The 19274-nt window shown below is 40.6% G+C and overlaps 1 long non-coding RNA gene across 10 annotated transcripts in view; it reads left to right on the top strand.

Annotated features, from left to right (window-relative positions):
- Window positions 1-8299, top strand: part of LOC146435110 (uncharacterized) — a 60333-nt gene extending 52034 nt beyond the window's left edge. For all 10 annotated transcript variants that reach the window (XR_014853138.1, XR_014853136.1, XR_014853137.1 and 7 more), the window contains 2 exons: window positions 6585-6685; window positions 6867-8299. This is a non-coding gene — a long non-coding RNA (uncharacterized LOC146435110). The remainder of the gene's footprint in view (window positions 1-6584; window positions 6686-6866) is intronic.
- The last annotated feature ends 10975 nt before the right edge of the window (window positions 8300-19274 follow it).

The following is a 19274-nucleotide window of genomic DNA, read 5'->3' as shown; positions in this document are numbered from 1 at the left end:
AGTTCTAGACTTTCCCAAGCAGGTCTGGCTGCATAGGAATTAGAGATGAGGATTTGAGTCATCACATGAGGCTGCTTCAGTGCAGTGCAGAATGTGGAGCACTGGAAAAGCTGTGGGTGTTTTCTTTTTATTCCTCTGACTTACAGAAGTGCTCCAACCCTCTCCTGAAAATCTAGACCCTTGTTCTGGGGGCTGGACGAGTCCATCATCCAATGCTCAAAAATGTTTTGATCTATTGAAGAGTTACTTTTGTAATTTAGGTCTTGAAGGGGAGTGGCTGCACAGCTTCAAACTCAGCAAGGTCATGAATGAAACTTTCATGGCAAGGCTGTGAGATGTCTGTACCCATGAAATTCTATTGCAGCTTTTTATTGCTTCATCAGAGATGCAGCTAGGTGGGAACCCACTTCAGTTCTCCTAATCCAGCTGTTTAAAGATGTTTTCTCTCTAAGTTTGCATACAAGAAGACCACTTTTGTGGACTGACTTCCGGTGGGCTGATGCTCCCTGACCTCAGCGAATGATCAACTCACTCATTAAGAAAGTCTTCCCTAGAACAAAAGTCAGGGTTGATCACTGGTTCAGGAAATTAGCTCCCTTTTCAGCATGCTGGAAGAAAAACACTCAAAAATCAGAGAAGCAGGAAGCAGCATAATGGAATAGCATCTTAAAAATCCCTCTGTTCTGTGAAACAGTGCTCCCAGCTGAACACAGACACACACACTGTATTTGTTGGGACCAAGACACTCTTTGTCTTGCATTTGGCCCAGGAAACTCTCACAGCATCATGCCTTTTCTGCTATCTAGTGGCTATTCTTAAAAATACATCCAGTGCCACACAGTCTGAAAAAAAAATTAATCCTGCTTTTGCCCTCCTCCTTTATCGTATAACTTGTTCAATTATATTGTCTTTTCTTGTCTCAATTCCTATCTACAATTATACCTCCCCAAAGCAGCTATTGTATAACCTGTGGGTCTTGGATTAAGTTCAGTAGTCTAGTTGACCCTCCTCCTGACCTTCACTTAATTAAATACAGGATTAAGCCCAAGATGTTTGCAACTCAAATCTCAGGTTAAAGCAGAGGGAGTTCAGAGCGCTGGCAGTGAACTGTCTGATGTTCATGAATGAGCTCACCTGGCCTTGTAAAACAGCAGAAAGTGCCTGTTGCTTTGAGAGGGCAACTGGCTTTAACTCTTTCCTGGTGAACCTCCCCCTGCCTGTGAATGGAGCTGTGGGGAGAAGTGGGAAAATGGGAGAGGTGCTGTGGAGCAGCACAGGGTTCAGACAGAGGCAGCTGCATCCCCCAAACCCTGGTTAGAGCAGGCAAGACAAAGTCTCACCAACAGTTTTGGGAGAAGTTCAGTGTCAGAGATTCTATTAAGGGGCCTGAGTGCTGCCCCTGTGACCTGAGGAGGTTTTCAATAATGTTCCTCAGCACATTGTTTTCCTCCTCCAGTTTTCTGCTGCCAGGTCCTGGGATCAGCCCCAGTCATTCATTTCTGAACCACACACCATCCTGTGTCATCTCTAGGGTATTAGGATGCTAGGAGTTGTCCAGGTTAGAGCTGTGGCTGCAGGAACATGTGTTGGTACAGCTCAGCTTTCCTAGAGCTGTTGTGTTCACATTCCCCAAAGCTTTCTTCCACAACCTGAGTTACCAGAATCCGTAGCTTGTCCCATATTTCTGTATTAAAGGGAACAGAAACAACTCCATGCTGGGCCAAATCTTCAGATAATGTGAATCACAGGAGAAAATGGATCAAACTCGATTTCCACTAGCTCTTTGTCTAATCTGGCACACTTGAAAACTGCCTGTTAAATTTTACAGAGCAAGTCTAACAAACACCTCACACTTAACAGGGATGATACAGAAGTTACATGCTGTACATTGCCCATCATGTCTGGCCATAAATGGGAATTTTGAGAGAGAACATCAAGTTATTACTGTTAAGGGACTTTTTTGAGAGTAGACTGTATAGGATGCAGAACCCAATGGAGCTTTAAAGTGCACACAGGAAATCCTGCTGTGTTCCAATAGTCAGAGTGTGAGGATGAAATCTGGAAATAGTTGGGAGACAAGGTCTCAGACTGCAAAAACTTCTGGTTTAAGCAAGTGGGTAATTCTTACTGAATTGAATCTGTACTTAAAAATTTTACACCTTGAATAGCAACACATTTCTCTCTTTGCTAGCCCAAACAGACATAAAGGGGAGAAGACTGAAACAGAATCACGAGTTATTGGATATCAGTGTGTTTAGTTTGCATCCTCCAATACCTGGCTGCATATCCTTTTTTTCCCAGTGTGAGATAAAGACTGAGCTTGTAAATTATAAGTTCCCTGAAAAATTGTTCAGTGTTTTTCTGCATATCAGGCTACAATTTCTTCACCATGAGCCAAACCCAGCAGGCACAAGGCCCCAGGCATCAGCAGCACCTGTGAAGAGACTCAATGAATGCACCAGCCAGTGAAAGAACAATTCCAAACACATTATTCAGGGTGTCTTGTATCATCTCTATAACGTATATTGACATTTTCTTGCTGCTGTCTGCTTTGCAAATGTCATGTCACACAGGATAAAATGAAGAGCAGTACCAGGAAAACCACATAATCTGACTGGGTCAGGGACTGAGCTCCTGGGAAACACACAGGAGAACTCTCAGGCTGAACTTTGCCAGGTAATCAGCATTCAGGTACTTCAGGCTTTTAAATCCATGGCATTAGTTGAAGAGCATTTGTCTAAGATGTCAGTTACTGGTGACAAAGAGTTTGTTTGTTTTTAAAATCTGCTTTAAATCTAATGGACTACTGAATCTCCCCAAACTGCATTTGACAGTATTATTTTTCTAGATTAATTTTTTTTAAGAACAAAGGAGCTTGACACCCCATACAATGTGGAATAAAAACTTTGAAAATGAATAAAAAGCAACCCCGTGACTAATACATTCACTATGTGAAGGAGCAATGGCTTAGTGGATCTGCTATTTCATAGGCAAAAATGCAGAGATTGCCTCTTTTGTCAGTTCATAGATAAAATCCTATTCTTTGTAATCCCTGAAGAAACAAATCAAATAAGCTCTGGCTGAGCTAACCATTTTCAATCCATCAAAGCAATCAAATTCTGTTTACCTGAATCAGAATGATTTCTAAAATGTTATTAAAAAGTAAAATGGAGTTTAACTATTCCAAAAAACTGAAAATGATGTGCAAACACAAAAGGGATAAGATTTCAGTAATTATGTAGACACAAAGTCGGTGCCATCATTTGTACCACAATACAATGTAGCTATGGCATATAAAGATAAAGCTTCCTTTGTCTAACATTACTGCTGCAAGTGATGCATAAACATAATTAATGTAAGAAGTCTTCAAAGGGGCGAATATTCATTTAGTCAGTTAGTTTTATTGCTCTTTCAGGCAAACAAAAGTTTTATAATTTAATAAACCAATTAACTGATTATATATTTCACCCAAAATATTTGTATATCACACATTACTATCATTTCACCAATTGCCATGGTTTTTCACAAAACAGAGCCAGCGTGTGGTGCTACAGTTAAAGCATTGCATGTAATGTTCATTTACTTTGCCTATTATTCTGGAATTAATGCCATGAGAAGCTTCTGCCTATCTAGATTCCCTAAATACATCATCAGGGTCCATCCAAATCCTATTCTGTAGTACCTTTGAAATGAAATCATTATGTTGGTCCTCTGCCATGATCCTTGAGCTGATAGTTTTTTTATTTTTTGTTTGGATTTTATTTCATATATACATTTAGGAGTGTTTATAGTTAGATTTTGCCTTCTCTCTGCAATTCAAAAATAGCTTTGTTTCTTTAGTTGCTGAGGTCTAATAGAGTCTGTGGCATCTGCCATTGCACTTCTGTGCTCTGTCAAAACACAGTCCTAAATTTGTCAAAGCTATGACACAAAAATTATGTCCTTCAGTGTGGAACCAAACCTCATCTGATAGTTATTTCATTGCATAATGAGAGGCAGCATATGCCAGTGGTTAGCATGAGACTGAAAGTGGGAACTCAGCCGTCTGTTTCCAGCAAAAACAGTGCCTGCATGTTTCTGGAAAAATTTCATCTCTCTGGTGCCTCAGTTTCTCAAGCAAAATTATGGATAAATTGTTCTGCACCTTCTTAAAACATGAGAGCCATTCCTACTGCACTGACATGGCCAACAAGGAGCAGAAAGGGCTCTGCACTAAATGGTGTTCAGCCAAAGCATTTTCCATGTCATGCTACAGCCCAGCTCTCAGCTCCATGCAATGCTGGAGCCAATGGATGACCATCCATGGAAGCTCAGGGGGCAAAATATTCAGGCACTGAAACTGTCCTGGAGGTGATAATTTAATCCCTCCTTCTGGGCTTTGAAAATCAGCAGTGAGTTTTAATTCAGCAACTTCTATTTTGTGAAGAAACACAATTCCTAGAAACTTTGGAATCTGCAGGGCCTCCCTAGACCCTCCCTGGATGAGTCACAACCCATCACTGGCTCTGTTTCTTCTCAAGCCTTCATTGTCTTTCAGTATGTCTGGAGGAACCAAGAAGCACTCAGTCCAGCTGCACATATTTTCCAGTCCCTTTCTTTGTGTGCATGTTATTTTTTAAAGATATAATTACTATTTCTACAATTATTGGCAGTAAGAACACAAAATTATCATATCCACCAAAAAAAAACCAAAAAAAAAACCCCACCAAAATAACCCACAAGTGTTTATATTTTTCCTTTGCAACTGGTGGTTTAACTTTTACATTTTATTTTCCCATGCAGCAAGGTGCTCATCTGCATTGATAAATTTTAAGTGGAGGAATACACCAGAAAGTGCAGTGCTGTCCCTCTCATATACACATGCACAGCCCCACACACAACCACACACACACAGAATACTCAGAACATTAAAGAAAGCTGTTAAGCTAATCTGGTGCATCTAAATGGGCAATATATATTGAATCCATGCTCCATTGATCATAATTATTGCAGTACCCTTTATCAAGTAACCATCTTAAACCATTATTTAGAGATCATTTTGCTTTCCATTACTGTCACTATATTGCAGAATTTGCTAGGAATTGGCGGCTGTGTGATAGAGGGGTGTGCAGCTGTATTAGTCTGGAATCTGCTCCTGTTATCCAACAATGTTTCTAAAATGAGAGACTTAGTGCTGTATTCACACAACTTTTGGACAGCCTTTAACTTCATTCTGGAGTGACAGGTCACTCACACAGGCTTTGTTTACCACATAACTCCTTCCCACCTCGGATTCTTTGCCTATTTCCCTTAAAATTAAATAGTCCTTTTTGTGAAAATATAGCCTTTATGTATTGAAAAGCATTTCTTAAGATGTAACCAAGAGTTACTAAATGGCTGCACGACTGCTCTGTGTATTTGAAATGATTTCTCAACCTCCACAAAATCATTTGTAGTCCTTAGGTTATGTGAGAGAGGGAAAGAGCAGTAGTTTATTCACAGCTCACTCAGTGCATCACACAAACAATAACACAATTGCACAAAACTCAGTCTGTGAACATCTGAAGCGAAATTCAAAGTACAGTATTTTCACAAGTACTCAGAAAACACCTGGCTTGTTTGCCTTGTAAGAAGATTAGAGGAACACAGTGAGAAAGAGGAAAACATGGTTCTTAATGAGACCAGCATCATTTTAGACTGAATCCCTATCCCAAGCCTCTCAAAGTAATGCACCTGGCATGTGCTGCATGCTGTGATATTAATAGATGTATCAGGAACACAGGTGTTTAAGCTGATATTTGCCAGTTTAACCAGGTGGTAAGGAGATTTTAATGTCTCACAAAAGTAAGAGGATGGAAAAACAGAAGTTTCAGACACTCATCATCAGTGTTAGAGTATGAAATGGTACTAAACATGTTGGATATAACTAAATCAGCGTTAATCTTCTGACTTACAGCGAGGTGTGCAGCATATTAAGAGATCAGTTCAACTCTTGATCACAGTTTGTCCCAGGCCTTACCACTAAAGTGTTGGAGTCCTTATGATCTACTGGTTACTCAGGAGTCCTTTGTATATCACAACCCAAGTGACCTCTGGAAAAAATCATGTAACCTTTCAAAGCTTTTTATTTTTCCTATCTGTAAAATGAAGATAATAACCCTTCCTAATCTCAGGACTTGTGAGACTTTAATTGATTATTAGCATTTGTATAATCATTTTGAGCTCCAGAGAATGTATATGCAGTGCATATGTAATGTAAGAGGTAAACATCCTGCTCAGCTGTGGGGACAGTCATCAAATCTTATCTCATTGGGGCTTAAGGTCAAAGGCAGAGAGAAGGCACCTGAGCCTGATAAGGGCTAAAGTGTTACAGGAGAACTACTTATGTTCTGAAGAAGTCACCTCTATCACTTTCTTCTTGCCTCTAATCTGCTCTCAGACGCTGTGTCTGCCACTATCAGGCTATGATCTCTATCTTTCTCCTGCCTGAGGAAGAGCAGTGACTGAACTGGGTAGGCAAGCCAGGGGAGAAAATGCTTAGTGTCCTCAGAGACAGCAGCAGCTATGAGTTTGCTTACTTCTTGTCTCTGTCAAAGCTCTTCCAGCCTCCTTAGCCCATTGAAAGCCCCATCACTGGTGGAAGAAAGAGAAGAAATGAAATTAGGTTAATTTGACTGACCAAACTCTAAAACTCCTCAGAAAGCAGGTAAGCTGTTTCCATGTTCAGTCCTCTCATAGATAAACATGTGCACCCAAGTTTCTGATATAATTTCACAGCTTTGTTACTCTGCAGCCACCTTGGGTGTGTGTGACACAGTAGAGTAATGGCATAACTGTAATTATGTTTAATTCCATCTGAAACTGCAGTGTCTGTAAATATTTCTCAGCTGCAGTAGACTGGGAAGTACCACCCACTCATTGTGCCTCTGCAGGAGAAAGGGAATATGGACCATTCAGAATGAACTGCAACCTGTGTGAGATGTAGCAAAACGAAGTTCACTGTTCCCTGAACAGACTAAAGGTCAGTGTTCACAGACATAGAGGAGTGGCTTTGATGGACCATTGGTCTCCTCTGTTACCCTGCCCACCTTGCATAGCTTTTAACAGGACTCTGCATTTGTTGTGCTGTGAGGTTCAGTGCCTTCCACAAGAATTCTCCCATAGGGACTGTGTTTGCAGCACCTCAGTCTTTTTAGGGCAAAATATATCTTTGCCATGTAAGTATGGCTTTGCTCCAGATGCTGCATGAGTTACCATCAATAACTCTCTCCTGAATGTTTTGCTGACAGAATATGAATCAGAAAGATGTTTTCTGCCAAATGTCGTTTTTCTCCACCATAACGGTGATCAGGAGCATCAGGATGATTAGTTAGGGAACAGCATTAATTAATGTAAGGATTCCTGTGAGGGACTATGCCTTGTTATGCAAAGTAGTGCTACAATTAACAATTTCTACCTCCCTAGGTTAGGCTAAGCCCTGTTAATTTCCATTTTACTTTGGATATTACATAATGTAGTTCCCAATTTTGCAGTTCAAAACCTTTCTAGTTAATTTGAACTTAATTGTCTTTAACTGTAAAATATGTTTGTCTTCCTTCTTCCATCCTTTAGAAAGGGAGTGTCCTTGAAAATATCAAGGAGACAGAAAAAGCCAACCTGGCTCTGCCCTGTGTGAATCTGCTGCTCTGTTTATTGGTTCTTTACCAACTCAAGGCATTCCAAGATACTCTGTAAACTGATTTTCAAGCAAAACTACTCTGTTTTTGCCAGTGTTGCCTATTTTAAGTAGTCTTTGGAGGCTTTGCTCATGGTCACATCCAGGTAACCTGTGACTAAAAAAGCACTGCATCTCTAAAGGTAAAATATAAACTTGTTTGTGAACAAACTCAACTCCTCAACTACCCTACAAAAACTAGAAAAATCAGAGCAGTAAGATGGGGGGAAATCTGGAGAACAATCATCTTGACCTTGCAAATATGACTCAAAAAGTACCTGAATGCTGGGCATCCAACCTTGACTTTGTTTCCTTAAACTTCCTTGAGGTTAACACTAAAATTCAAATTAAGGTCTTTATTCTGCCCCAAGATTGGTGTTTGCAGATTGCTGCCTATCAGGTTACATCAACTCCTGCTCTCCCATGCCACACAGCAGATTCTACAAGGTGTAGTGTTGATGGGCAGGAGCAGCCCCTTGAGGCTCAGCTCATGTGAGTCATTAGAGAAAGATTTATTTCTCCTTCACTTAACAACAAAGGAGGCTTCCCACATGTGATTTTAAAAGTGTTTACATTGAATGTATTGACTAAGTTTGATTAAGTAATTGAAGTCACATAATTAATACCATTAAGAAAGATTAATGATTTCTTGAACAGATAAAAAAAAATTATGTCTTCTGAAATAAAGTTACATATGTAAGTTAAAAATTAAAGAATGCAGTCAGTATCACAGATAAAGCAAAGTAAAAAACCGAAATTACTATATACTTCTCAGCAAATACATAGCTGGTGTTTTTAAATTTTTCTCCAACACTAAGCTGTTTCTTCTTGTCAAAGTATAAGTCAATTATACTGTAGCACAAAAAGAAATCTGCAGTATTTTACTGTCATTGTTGGTAATTTGTCCCTTAGGGTGTTAGTATTCATACATAATTGCATATTGTCTCTCCCTGTAACATTTTCTACTTTCTTTCTCTGTTAGAACAACATAAGAATTATTGCATCCATGGGTTTTAGCAAATTACCCAGCTAACTTGATTTACATTCTATTCACAAATAGAATTACAGAAGGGAAAAATAAATTGGCTTTGTTTTTTTCCTTAGCTATCTTTTGGCCCTGAAAGATTAGAGTTTGTTCTTTTTATTTTTATTTATTTTTACTTTGTGTGAGCTTTCTTTAAAAGTATAAACAATGCAATTGTCTGCAGACCATATCTGGTCTCTTGAAAGAGATTCACTCAGTGATAGCAATATCACCATATACAATTGTGTTCCCCTCTTTTTGCTTCTAAATACTGGAAATGGCAGAACCATGCAAAATTCCCATCCTCTTAAGTATGGATACTCTAGTGAATGTGCTTTCCTAAGCTTTGGCAGATTTCTCATCTGAACAGACTTCAGGATGGATGGAGCAGCGACAAGTCCCTGCCTTCAGGGCTGCTGGATCATAATTTAGGGAACTCCTTAGTTCCCAGAGCTTCCAGACCCTGCAGTCACCAGCCACCAATAAGCAATTCTCTTAGTGAAACCCTCTGAGGATACTTAGATTATCCAGGATAGTAAATATGAAGGTTAATTGTGAAAATCTGAAGGGCCTTATCAACTTCTTGAGTGATAGGGCAAGAGAACTGACGTTGAAATTTGATGTAGGGAAATGCGTTGTGATGAAAATGGAAAAATACTTAATTTTGCGTGTACTGAAAGTCCTGTTTGTCTGCAAGCATAAGGAACATTATATTAGGATTATAATGAGTAGCTTTGCAGAAATATCAGCTTAAAGCCAGGCCTCAGTCAGAACAATTAACTGGCTATTACAAGGAAAGAAACAGAGAACAACACAGGAAATATAATCCTGCCCCTTTGTGGATTCAGGATGGACACAACGGGATGTGCAGACCTGCAGAAGGCCTGGGAAGGGTCTGACACAGATGGTCACAGCTTTTCAATGATTTCCATTTGAATGGCTGTTGAGCCCAGCCTGGAGAGGCTGCTGTGCTGTGTGACCTGTGTGGCCAAACAGGGGTGACCTTGGCAGGTCTTCACCTGAACTAGAAACCTGGAAACCTCAGGCAGCAGAGATTTGTGTGTGAACACCAACTGCAGAGCAAGTGGAGACCCATTTGGCACCGTTGTTGCTGCTGAACTGACAGGCAGGGAAAAGAGGAGCCTGGCTGTAATTAACAAAGCAGCTTAACTACTAATACCTTGGTAATGTCCCTCGTATTGTAGATGAAAGGCTCAATTGGTAATTTGAAATGAGAACAAACACACTGAAAGGATGGTGGCTGTGAGAAAAAGGAGAACATGAAAACAGCAATTTATCCGAAACAGCGAGTTTCTGGATGTGCTTACAGGGTCTTCTGTGGATGCTGGAATCTGCTTTTGCAACTGCTTTTCACAGCTTCAAGCAGGAGAACTGAAGTTTTATGCAAGTGTTGCTCAGCAGCTCCCAGAGCAGTTCAGACAGGATTTTACCATTATGGAAGCATGACCAAAAAAAAACATGCACACAAAAACCAACCAACCAGAAACCCAAACAAAACAAAACCCTAACAACACAAGCAAATAAATAAAACCCTCTCTGAAGGATTTTTAGAAGATACATCTGCATCAATCAGAAAAATTAATAAGAGTACAACTCTTGTCTGGGAAATGGAAAAAAATTAGCACATTTTCAGCAGGTAGTTATACTGGGGAAAAAATGCTTTTGCCAAACATAAACCTCAAGAAACTCCAAGCAGTGAATATTTTTTTAGACACAGAGGATATCTATACAGAAGCACTTTGCTTTACTGCATTGAAATTGTATTATACTGGCATTTTAGTCCCCACTGCTTCTTATTGCTCCAAGTGGTGTGGTGGTATCATTGCAAAGTGGCAAAACAGGAGATGAGCAGCCAAGCAGACTTTAGCACAAAAGGTGTAGAATCCCTTAGGAATACCCTCATTTCCCAGTGGATCTGACATTCCAGGAGTCCAGTCGATCCCACTGTGTGATGCAAAGGTCCCAGACTGTGTCCTCACCCTGTTGATTTGGCTGCATGCACTAAACCTTTCTGAACAAGGACTGGAAATGATACATTGCCATTTTCTGTTTGGTTGCTAGTCTTTGAATAAGAGAACACTAGGGAATATCCCTTTACAAAGAAGTGCTTTATATAGAGGAAAATAAATGTTTTCACGTGTCACAGATGTAACTTTTGGGGGGCAAAATATCAATCTTCTAATAATTCTACAATGTAGTAACTGTGAATCCCACCTCATGGATGCTGTTGGTCAGCACAGCTATATCATAGTTATCACAGGTAAACCAGAGAACTGTTTCCTGAGGTAGAAAAGCAATGAGTCTGAATCTGACTGATAATTCCCTCCCAGTTATCAATCCAGAAATCATTTCTTTAAAAAAGCTTTTTTTTTTTTTTTTCATTTTGAAATCCAGATGAGGAATTTTCCAGCATTCCAATCCTCTCTGCCAGAGTTCCTACTCTCATGGCTTAGTGGTTCTTTGTATTCATTGCCCATACAGCATGGGCTATGTTTGCTTAGCTCTCCTCCTCCTCTTCCATCTCTCATGAATAACAAAACCACAGGAACAGGCTGGATGTCTCTGGAAGCATTCAGGTAGCAGATGAACTTTGAGTGTTGACTTTTTCACCCTCACAGGCATTGTCCATTTACTTTCTTCTTATATCCCTGCTCTAATTTGTACAAAGCTATTTGTGATTAGCTGGCATTTACAACCAGGTATTGATTTTTTTATTAATTTATAAAGAGTTCAAACAAACAGTGGTAGTCAATTCTAGCAATAATCCCCCAGGAGGTTAGGAAAGATACAGACAAGTGCACAATCTATAGGCATTGCCCAGTGCATTAATGGGGTAAGATTTCAGATGTCTGTGTATGTGTTCACAATATCCCTTTGTCTACATATTGAAGCTGGTAAATACAAATGTTAAGGGAATATTTTCAGCCAATGCATCATTTTAAATCAATCCACCTCATGTAAAAAGTGGCATGGTTATTCTTTAAAGATGTGCTGGCAGGTGACAAGGGATTCTCTCTGAACTCTGGCATCTTTTGAGGAGAAAGAGGCCTGTCTTAATCACTCTGAACACCAAATGGGAGAGGCACAAACAGAACAGTTACTGCAGTGTCTTAGCTCAGAGGAAAGGAAGGTGCCAGCTGGGGATCCCCTGGGACAGAGGGGAACACACACCAGTCCAGTGTCACAGAGCTGGAGCTACCAAATACCTTCTGCTGGACACACAGTGTGTGGCTGGGCAGGCTGCAGTAAAGAAACATTAGCATGTATAGAGGTCTTTCTGCTAAAACTCTAGAGATACGACAGGATTTCTTTCTCCACGTGTCAAATTTCTCTTTCTTTGTAAGTATTGATAAGCATTCCCCAGAGTGGGGATGTGATACATCTGCTTGGACAATTGTTTTCCAGAGAATTGTTCAGCAGAACTAAACTTACTGAAATTGATGGTTTGATTACACGATTGTTTCAGAGAAGAAATATTTAATTTTCCTTAAAAACACCCACATCTGTTTTTGAATAGCAGTAAGGAGTGTTTCAGTGATGTGCTAGCCTGAGTTCTCCAGGGAGACCTTGCAGGAACATTTGACTTGAAATGAGGATCATTCCACACCTCACTAAAAGACAGACTGCATGAGGATCCTTCTGAATCCATCGATTCTGAATCCATAGATTCAAGCTGGCTGTAAAAGGAAAGAACCTCCATATTCATAGCCTCTGCCTGCTCCCCTCTCCTGAAGACTTGATAAATTAGGTGCATTGGTAAAAAGTAGCAATGTCTTATGCAAAGAAATGTGCTGTGAATATAGGAGCAGAATGCTTGCAAATGATTGTGAGAATCATCTGAGTTAAATAAAACCACCATCAGATAGTCTTCAGTGACATGTTAGGGAATGTTATTAGTCAGAGTCCAGCAGTGGTGTGGTATTTAGAATCCTCTGGCATTTCAGTGACCTTTTATAAGGCAGATTGCATTGAACAATTAATTTATTTCATGACCATCCCATTGTATCCAAGATAAAAAATGTTAGTCAAAACCAGGTGTCCGGATCAGAGCCATGTATTGCATTTCAAAACCCATTGAGTGGAAGCTAATTTCAGCAATTTGCATGAGAGCCTTTTGCTATCACTTCTACCATAGTATCAGTGTCAGCTCAATTTTCAGAGCAGCTGTAGCTCAAACACTGACCTGCTGCCTATTACAGTAGTGTAATGAAGTGCAATGGACTAGTAATTATTCTACATTACTGTAGATCAAGTAACATGCAGCTTTCAGTTATCACAATGGAATCCCAGTTCTTGCTCAAAATGAGAAAACTGACCATGAAGTTGATTTAAGGGTGTCATCAAAAATTACTTTCAGAGCCTGCAAATGTACTACTTATTTCCCAGATAGCATCTGACATTGCTGTGCAAATGTCCCAGAGTCACTGCATACTTGAATAAACTAGTTTCAAATAACTAAGTGAGGGGTTCTATCTGAGAGGCAGGAGTAAATTGAGATGGGATGTTCTTAAAATTTCTGGTAATGCAATTGCATTAGGCAAATGATTTCAATGTCTCCTTTCTAACACCATCTGTGAAACATCCGAACAACTTATTCGTGAAATCACATGGATTTTCTTTCCCATTGCTGCATATGAAAGATTGAGCATTATGAATTTGACTTAAAAGCATGGCAAATCGCTCACTACCTGCCTGTACAATTGTGACCTGAGCCTGCCCAGATCATATTTCTTCAAAGAATGAGCCATGATTGTCATAACCTCTACATTAAAGTCTCCTCCTTGCCCAAACCTCTTGTTTTGACTGCCTCAAAACCTGCATTTAGCCCTGTCTTTTGGAGGGTGAGAGCCTTGGAGGCAATTCCCAACACAACAGCATGGAATACTGCATGGGACAAGCATGGGGACAAGCACTTCACAGTAATCAGATTTTGTCACCCATTTTGTCACACATTGCCTTGGAGTGAAAGGATGACAGAGCTCCTCAAAAGTAATTTGCATTTTTCTGTGTAGGCAACGTGCAGGGAGTGTTTGGAATTGGGTTATTCACTTTGATTTTCCAATTTCTTGCTTAGCTAACTATTGCCAGTAGTTGCTTAGGAAGTTGTGTTGCTGCAGATAGAGGTAATTATTCCTATTTTTTAAGCAAATTTTTAGAAAAGTCTCTTGGCACATCACCTTCAGTATCTGGCATGAAATTTTAGCTCTTCCCTGCCAGAGGTAACAGGATATTGAAATATATGGAACAAGCAGACTGGAAAGTTTAACTGTCAAAAACAGTCAATTGTGTCAGGGGTAAAATCAAATTAAGTTATAAAAGGTAAAATAATCCCTGCAGAGCAATTTGTTAGAATCTGGGTGGTTTGTTTGGGATTTTTTTTTTCCTAGAGCGTGGAGAAAGGGAATGTGGCTTAGATTTTCACTTTCAGCCCACACAGAATTCACACACAGTAATTCAGGTCAGGTAAGATGCAGTACAGGATGCCTGGATGAACACACACTCCTTTCTTTGGGACAGAAAGGGGGAGTGCTGGGATGGAGGGGACAACAGGGTTTAGGGAAGGTAAAACAAGGCAGAGAACTCAGCAGCAAGCAAAGACTCACAGAACTGTTTGGGTTGGAAGGGATCTTAAAGATCATCTGCTTCCATCCCCCTGCCACGGGCAGGGATGTCAGCCCTGACCACATTGTTTATAAGAACCCTAATTACATCTTCATTTACACAAAGATGTGAGCAATAGTGTGTCAGAAAAAAGTCTTTTAAATACAGAAAATGGAGAGAGGAGCAGTTGATCTCCAGCATAACAGCTTCACATCACATTAATGTAAGAGTTTCAGGCTGCCTACAGAGCTCACATTTCCAGGGGATTATAAAACCTGAATTCCCTGTCTTGTAACCCAGCATGATCCTTCCCTGATCCAGCTGATCCTGGTCACAGGTTGAGAAAACCAAAAAGCAGGAGCAGCCATGGGCCTGAACTCCAGAGGTAACCATAGGACAGTCCTTAGAGCATCAGTCTTTCTGTGTGTCCATCTGCTCCTGGCTCTACCCCATGGTATCAACGGGAAAGGGCTCACTGTAACAGTTAGCACGACTATTTGCAAAAAGAAATTAAGGTAAATAGTTGGGTAATGCTAAAAAAGAATGGGAATGTGAGATTACCAATCCATCTCAGACAGGAGGGGTTTTTTTCTCCTTTTGCGTTCATCTTATATAAATGATAATTTACAGAATGACTAGGATTTAGAGCAGATTTTAAAGAAAGAGTAGATTTAAAGGTAGTATTTTCCTGCTTTCTTGAAATGCAGGGGGGCTAATGTCTACTATTTTAAAACCTAAATCCTAATTCTAGACGTGACAATATTCCAGTCAGAGCCACATCAATATGACAAGACTAATGTGGCCAACCAGAAGAATTTACATATGGACACTTGACTATTTTCAGTAAACAACTCATTAAGGAGCCATCAAAACGTGATTGTAGCAACTATTGCAGAACTATTGACAGTAAAACAATCATAATCAGAAGAGAAAAGCTAATTTTGCATGTTTCAGACCAAAAAAAAAAAATCCATCGCATAAACTTTGTTACAAAGGCATATTTGCCACCACTTAATATGTATTATTCATTGGCACTAAATTGTGATTCTAAATCAGGAGGGTAACAAGGTGTTTTCCTGTATAAGATTTAGCTGAACCTCTAGAGTTTTTAATCTGTTTTCCTAACAAAGTTTACTCAGAAACATTGGCTCTGTTCTGACTGTCTGGAGACCCCAAGTCTCCCTGTGTAAACTGAAAGAGGCTCCCCAAGCTGGCTCATGCTTTTATTATGGGAATCACACTAAATGTGATAATTTTAGAGAAGTGTGTGTTCACTGTTCCATCAACCCCTCATGGTGCTTCCCTGGCAGCAGCAGAATACGAATGAAGAGCTTTGGTCTAACTTTGAGGCCACTCACCACACACAGGGATGTTCTCATTGGGGCCTCAGCAGGAGATACACCTAAAATATGACCAATTGCAATGGATAGTTTTTACTGCCCTCACTGAGAGAAATATCTGAAACTTCTGCCTTCATCTCCTCACAGAGTGTGCTCTGAATATAAAAGCTGAGGGTCCAAAGTCAAGCATCTGCCTTTATTTGCATGGCAAAGTTTCTGTTGGGCCAGAAGGGGGCTTGGCTGAAGGGGTCTGTCCTGGGTAAGTCTAGAGGTTATTTCAGGGGGTTGTAGGCAGAGGTCAACTTCAGCCCTGTTTGGGATCTCCACATCTCCTGGAAACATGCATGGGGATTTTTCAGAGAGAAGACTGCAGGGTTAGTGTGACCTTCTAGTGCTCTGGTGAAAGCCTCTTTGCAGAACAGGTAGTTTAATTCAGCATCCATCTATATGCTATCAGGAAAGAGCATTTGGAAATGTAGGGATGCATTTTCTTTTTTTTTTTTTTCGGTCAGACTCTCTGTTTCTATTGACTTGAATCTGCTAATTCCTATCTGCCAAAAATCTGGCTCATGAACAAGGCATATTTGAAATGTAAATCTCTGATGCAAATAACCAGAGATGATTGGGAATCTTTTATCAGGGGGATAAATAAATTTTGTTTTTAAATGAGGGGTTTTTTTCCCCAATAAAAATGCAGTTACGGCCAGATCAGAATTTTCTGTTGGAAAGTTTTTCTTTCATTGAATATTTGCAATTTCCACAGAAAAATGGAATTAACTGTTTCGTTTTGACTTGGAACGTATTCTAAATCCCAGATTCACAGATTGGTTGGAGTCTGAAGGAGCCTCTGGAGATCATCTGGTCCAACCCCACTGCTAATGCAGGCTCACCTAGCCCAGGATGGTGTCCAGGTGGAGTTGTGTCCAGAAGGAGATCCACAGCCTCTCTAAGCAGCTCTTCCACTGCCCAGTCCCCCTCATGGCACAGAAGTTTCTCCTCATGCTCAGATGGAGCTCCCTGTGTCTCAGTCTGTGCCTGTTGCTCCCATTCTACCCCACTGAAGAGGGTCTGGCCCCATCCTCTGGACACCCACCCAAAAGATATTTACACATATTGATGAGGTCCCTGTTTAGTGTGTCCTCTCCAGGAACAACAGCCCCATCTCCTTCAGCCATTCCTTGGAAGAGATGCTCCAGTCCTTTACCATTTTTGCAGGAAGGCTGGGCTGCAGGAAGAGCAGATCCCAGTTCCATGAGCATGCCTGCCTCCCAGGCTCTTCTGAGAAACACGTTCCTGTGCAGGACACTGAGGGTTGTTTTATCAGCAACTGGAGTGAAAAAACCATGAGTTTCAAAAGTGCTGAAAGTTTCATTCTGTTAGAGGAACACCCAAATGAATCTGTTTGTCATTTCCGAACTAGAATTAATGTGGAATTTCCATCCCACGCACACCAAAAAAAATCTGAATCTTACTTTTAATCCTGTTTTAAATGGAGAGAAAGGCTGAAATGCCAACATTTCTCCTGGGATGTAAATGCTGTACTTGCTATACTCTGTAAACAATTTTGAATAGGACACTGTTTCAGTGGAGATCACATTCTCAAATGCATGATTTATGGGCTTATGAGAGTATTAAGTATCAAATTAAATGTCTGTAAGGATCTTTTTCTCACCTGAAGAGTCCATGACTTTAACATAAACTAGCCTAAACTGGCAGAAGGTGAGAGAAATCAATATGACAGGAAAGAGTAAAATAAAAATGTACCTGATAAACGTGAAATTAGCTCCTAAAAAAGTGAAGATCCAGCATGACACTAAATGCTTCATCTGAGTGAGCAAACTGGCTGCAACTGTAATGCTGTTTCACTGTCTCCCTTCTCACTGCGTTGTACATTCCCCTCTAGTGGCTGGTAAAAGATTTATGGGAGGAAATTCTTCCAAGAGCTGGAACCAAATTTGCAAAGGGAAATCAAGGGGAATTAGGGATGTAAATGCTTTTAACAACCTAAGCAAGGGGTTCTTACCTCGTGCAGTGACAAAGCTCACCCCCCTTGTGCTGCAGGTAGAGATCAAATTGCTCTTTTGGCCTCAGTAATGTCGATTACATATAGAAAACAAAGGCTCTGCTCCATGTTTGGTGCAGCTTGAGGGTGAGAGACAGAATTAGGGTGAAGAAGGATTTGGAAAAAATTCTATTTTGTGTAATTTTGGAAAGTGTTAACAATTGTCTTTTGGTCCTTTGGGTTTTTGTTTGTTTGGGGTTTTTTTTCAATAGGGTTCATTAGCCTTATGGTAGCTGTTTTTTGGTTTTCATGGGGGTTTTGTGTGTGTGCCTTTGTTTGCATAGGTGCTCTGGGTTTGAATTCCATCTGTGCCTCCTGGATTTGGGGATTGGGGTCTGGAGTGTGTGTGTCTTCTGATTCGGAGTGAAATTACAGAGTGTTTGCTCTGAGCACCTCCATTCCTCCTGCTGACTGCTGTGGGGCAGCTGCCCAAACCAGGGAAAGCAATGATCCCAGGGAGAAGCCACAAACCAACTGAGCTCCATGGCTCCCCAGCTGCTGGCTGCAGAGAGGGACAGTGTGCAGGCATCTGTGGATACTCCAGCAATCAATGATCTTTTTTGAACGGGCACTGACTTCTGGCTTAATCCTTAACTTTGGATTTGCCCTCTGAACCCTGAGCTGGGCTGTGGGTGCAGAGAGCACCTGGGACAAATTCCCACTGCTCCCTTCTCAGCTGCAGCTCCAGTGCTGCTAAAACTGCAACAGGCAACTTCCAACTGCACCATTTCCTTGGCTACTCAGGACTCAAATTCACCAGGTTTTGCTGAAAAAAAATAAACATACTTTGTTCTCAGTACGACTACAACCTGTGTTGGCACAGGACTGGCAGTGTTTTGGTGCCAGCAGCCAGCAGGTTAAGTGGCAAAGCAGGTTTCTGTAATTCCTCTTGGAGCAAGCAGAGTGAGCCAGGCTTATCAGCAGGAGGATGTCCCTACCACCTTCCAACTGTGTTTTCAAACAACATTTGGGAGTGATTTATGCTGCGTTGTGACACTGGTACCATCTGTTCATCATCATAAGCATGAATGAAGTGATAATGAAGAAAATGTTCTGAGCAGCTAACAAGATGATTACACTTTAATAACATAATTTTGGCATAATTTGGATCTTCAGCGATCTACAAACACTTCATTTCAAAATCTGAAGGTCTGGAGCCTTCCTGCAGCTACACGGAGCTCTCCTCTGAGTTTTAATATCAGAGAAAGAATAAAATTGATCTTGAAATGTGTCTGAGGTCCTGCCTCACCTGTCTGCTGACTCTCACTGTCTCCTACATGGCATCTGCTGTTTGCAGACTCTTGATTCGTTTCCTTGCCTGCTTCACCTCTGTTTGGAAAGTTTCAGAACAGACTCAATATCTTCCCAGGGCAGGAACTATCTATTCTTTCTGCCAGGAGTTTCCATCTGATTTACTCACTGTGTCCTGATGGGAAAACAACAACAAATGTCCATTCCAAATTCTATCAGTATTCTGATATTTTTTCAATGGAGTGTAAACTGTAAGTCCAGAGAAAATACAAAAAAGTGGTG

Source organism: Lichenostomus cassidix, chromosome 6, assembly GCF_008360975.1.
Source record: "Lichenostomus cassidix isolate B80296 chromosome 6, HeHo_3.0, whole genome shotgun sequence".
In the NCBI taxonomy this organism is placed as follows: domain Eukaryota; kingdom Metazoa; phylum Chordata; class Aves; order Passeriformes; family Meliphagidae; genus Lichenostomus; species Lichenostomus cassidix.
This window is presented reverse-complemented; position numbering and strand designations above follow the sequence as displayed.